This window comes from Carlito syrichta, unplaced genomic scaffold, assembly GCF_000164805.1.
Source record: "Carlito syrichta isolate Samal-C Ts95f unplaced genomic scaffold, Tarsius_syrichta-2.0.1 Scaffold301801, whole genome shotgun sequence".
NCBI lineage: Eukaryota > Metazoa > Chordata > Mammalia > Primates > Tarsiidae > Carlito > Carlito syrichta.
The window spans coordinates 47,281-51,711 of NW_007245897.1; positions in this window are offsets into that span (position 1 = coordinate 47,281).

Genomic DNA, 4,431 nt, shown 5'->3' on the forward strand with positions numbered 1-4,431 from the left:
ATATTTATATATATATATGTATTTTGAGTTGGGATCTCACTCTGTCACCCAGGCTGGAGTGCAGTGGCACGCTCCCAGCCACCGCAGCCTCAACCTGCTGGGCTCCTGTGATCCTTCCGCCTCAGCCTTCCAAGTAGCCAGAACTACAGGCGCATGCTACCACGCCTGGCTCGTTTTTGATTTATTGTGGAGACGAGGTCTCGCCAAGTTGCCCAGGTGGGTCTCAAACCCGTGGGCTCAGGCAGACCTCTCGCCTCGGCCTCCCAAAGTGCTGGGATGACAGGTTGAGCCACTGAGCCCGGCCTATTTTCTGTATCTTGGTGCTTTGACGTCTGGGACCTTGCAGACCGGGGAGCCACTGCCCCTTCCCGGGGCTGGCCGGTTTCTAGAGGCAGGAACCCACCCCTATGAGGGTGCCTTTCAGACGCAGACCAACCACCCCAGAGCTCACACCCCACCCGCCCCTCTGTGAGGTTCTTGGTCAGGGCCACTTTTCCGGCTATTTTCCTAGTCACCCCCTGCCGGATCCCAGACAATGAGGGACAGCCCTGATGTCCCACAGCCTGCTGAAAGGACTCCAACCAGGCAATCCCTGGCCTGCCTCGCCCATGGAAAGCACAATCAGGGCTCTCACCCATGTGTTCCCCACCCCCTGCCCCTCACCTGCCTGTGCTTGGGGCATGGACCTGGGTGGGGTTTCTAGGAACCCGTGAGGCAAGCACAAGCACTTCCTCATTCTTGACAGTCGCTTCTTTGGGCCTCAGCACACTCGATGAAAACAAATCCCAGGAATTCTCAAAACGTAGGTTTTACAATTGCAAGGCTTTGGAGTCTGGGGCCTCGCAGAGCTTGGAGAGACTGCCTCTTCCCAGGGCTGGCCGATTTCTAGAGACAGGAAAACACCATGAGTGCGCCAATTTCCTGCTGATGCCAGGAGTCTGGCACGGGGCTTTCAAGTTTCCTTATTTTTTTTTAACGTGGAATTACATGAAGTAAAATGCCACACATGTTACCGCTGTCAGCGCCAGCACCGCTTTCCAGTGTCCCCATTTTACCTGCAAGAAACTGGATGAGCCAGGCTCGGTGGCTCAGCCTGTCATCCCACGCCTTTGGGAGGCTGAGGTGAGTGGATGGCCTGAGCCCGCGGGTTCGAGACCCGCCTGGGCAGCGAGACCTCATCTCTACAATAAATCAAAAAATCAGCCGGGCGTGGTAGCGCGTGCCTGTAATTCCGGCTCCTCGGAAGGCTGAGGCGGAAGGATCGCCGGAGCCCGGCAGGTCGAGGCTGCGGTGGTGGGAAGCGGTTCCGGCACTCCAGCCTGGGCGACTGAGTGAGACTCCAACTCAAAAAAAATAAAAAGAAAAAAAGGAAAAAAGAAACTGGATGGCAGAGAAATTCAGTGACTCGTTGGAGACACAGTATAAATCAGAGGAGGAATCAAGCCACTGTCTTGTCATTCTCCCGAGACCCTCATGGCCAGATGGGGAATTCTCCCACCATTATATACCCTTGTGTCTGACTCCCTGAGCCTGACGGAGCTGCCTCTAAGTTCCACCAGAATCAGTCACCACTCATTCCTTCTCTCATGGGCACTTTCGCTGTCAGCGACCCTCGTCCTCGTCCCGGAGGCCCTCCAAGCCAGGTGGGAGGGGCACACACAGAAGGCTGTCACAGCTCAGTGCATGTGCTGCAGAACCAGGGCGAACACGGGCTGCCGGGGCTCCTGCAGCCAACAAGCCCGGGGCTGGGGTCCGCCTGTGCCTTGTGCTCAGAGCCTTCCTCTGTCGTTTCGAGAAGCAGGTGTTTCAGCTGCTTCCACCCCCTGGAAGGCGACACCACTGACCCCTCGGCCCTGCCCTTCCCCTCCCGTCCCCTGTCCCCGCCCTCTGTCCTGCTGGGCTCTGCGGGCTTTGCTGACGGTGTCTTTCCCACCTCCAGATCCGCGGGTTGGTGGCTGGGCCTGGCAGTCCAGCTTCTCCAGAGAGCCCTGGAAAGATCCCAGGATGTGCTGTGGTCAAGCCGAGTCCTCAGGCAGCCTGTAGAAGGGAGTGTTGTGGACGCCCCCACTTCACGGACAGGGAGACCGAGACTCCCACGGCCACACACAGGGCGAGTGGCCGAGATGGGCTTAAGCCCACCGATCGTGGCGTTGTTCCTTGCAGGAGCAGGCAAACGGTTCCGATTTCTTGGAAGTCGAGGTCCTTCTGGGCTCCTTATCATGCTGCTGGCATGCGAAGGGGCCTGGCAAATAGACAACATGCACCCTGGTCAAGGGAGTGTCGACCTCAGCCTTCACAGGATGTCCAAAGCGACCTGGGTCCGGTGTGTCCTCGGGGGTTACATCCCAAGACTGCCAGTGGACGCCTGAACCCACACATAGTACTGAGTTCAGCATATCCTGTGTTTTCCCATGCACGCATAACTGTGGTAGAGTTTGACTTATAAATCAGGCCAGTAAGAGATTAACAGCAGTAACAAAAATAAAATAGAACACTGATAACAATCTACTGAACTAAAGCTCATTGAATGTGTGTTCACTCTGTTTCTCTAAATACCTTATTGTACAGTACTCACTATTTTTGGACCTTGGTTGATCTCGTGTAGCTGAAACATGAAACCACAGGAAGCAAAGCCGCAGATAAGGGGGACTATTGTCTAAGAGAATAGTTAGAAAATGTTCTGTGATGGCCACACGGGGAAACGCTCCGCTGTCATTACAAACAAACGCCGCCCAAGAATATTAATTGACATAGGAAGCTGTCTGTCATAATAAATGAGTTCAAAAAGAACTTGAAAGGTGTAATAGGTAGCCATGTGTGGTGGCTCACACCTGTAATCCTAGCACTTTGGGAGGCCAGGGCTAGAGAGTTACGGGAGCCTAGGTGTTGGAGACCAGGCTGGGCAGCATAGCAAGACCTCGTCTCCACAAAAAATACAAAAATTAGCCAGGCATGGTGGCGTGTGCCTATAGTCCCGACTGCTTGGGAGGCTGAGGCAGAAAGATTGCTTGAGCCCAGGAGGCTGAGGCTGCAGTGACAGAGTGTGACCCCAACTCAAAAAAAAAGTAATATGCCTTATGGGCTCATTGGTCTACATATTTGGAAATGTAAGCAACTATGTCTATGGATTAAGATTCGGGTGATTTTAATTTTCTTTGAGTTCGTCCCATTATGCTCTATTTCTATAAGAACAGGTATTATATGATGTAACACACACACATTTTCTTTTCTTTTTTTTTTTTGGAGTCAGAGTCCCTCTGGAGGACAGTGGCACACTCCCGGCCACCTCAGCCTCGACCCGCTGGGCTCCGGTGATCCTTCCACCTCAGCCTTCCAAGTAGCCAGAACCACAGGTGCGCGCTACCACGCTCGGCTCGTTTTGGCTTTATTGTAGAGACGAGGTCTCGTCAAGTTGCCTGGGGAGGTCTTGAACCCGCGGGCTCAGGCCATCCGCTTGCCTTGGCCTCCCAAAGTGCTGGGATGACAACCTGCGCCACCGAGCCCGGCCAAGCATTTTCATTTGGAAGGTCCCTCCCTACTCTCCCCCAAGTCTGCGTTATTGGGCGCAGAGGTGGTCCTGGAAGAAGAGACTTGAGAGGGAGCATCTCGGCGATGAGGCCTCCTGGCCCCAGGCTGGCATGAGATCCCTGCCACAGCACCCTCCGGGGGTGGGACGCTCTCCCACCACCGCCCCGACAGTCCAGCCCTCACCGGTAAAGGAGAAATGATAGTCTCCGCGGTCCTTGCTTGAAAACGGAATGGCTTTACGCACATCACGGACCCAGCCTGGGGCCAGGCGCAGGCTAGAGCTCAAGGTCTGGTCCTGTTTCCTCCGCCACGTGTCCTTTTCCCGACTGCCTGCGTGTGCCCCCTTTCTCTTCCCTCTGTCTCCTCTCTCCAGTCCTTGCCCCCGCACTTTCGTTCTCCATTGCTGTCTCGGTCTGCTGTCAAGCCCCCGCTGCCTCCTTTTCTCCCAACGCCGTGATCTCATGGAAGCCTCCTAACCTTGCGGTGAAACAGGTGGTGTCCCGGCCGTTTTACAGACAACAAAACCGAGGCCGTGCACGAAGCACTGTCCACTGGCATCTGCCCTGGACGGTTTCTCAAGTCTCCAGGGATCCTGCGATCACCGAGGGGAGGACTGTGCACCCTGCACCCTCTGCCCACGCTGCCTCCCCCTGCCCTGGCACAGCCCGGGGCGCACAGTAGGCGTGACGGCGGCGTGCTGGTGTTCGCATATGTGGCATCCATTCACGCAAAGCCAAGAGCGGACGGGCCCGGGACAGCCAGGAGGACCGACTGGGATGGTGGTGGGAAAGGGGTTTCTTTTCCCCAGTGTGGACAGAGCGGTTCCGTTCAGACCGCCCACCTCTGCTGGGCTCACTTCTCCAAGCCCACCCCCCTCCTCTGCGAACCGGGGAAAACAACTGC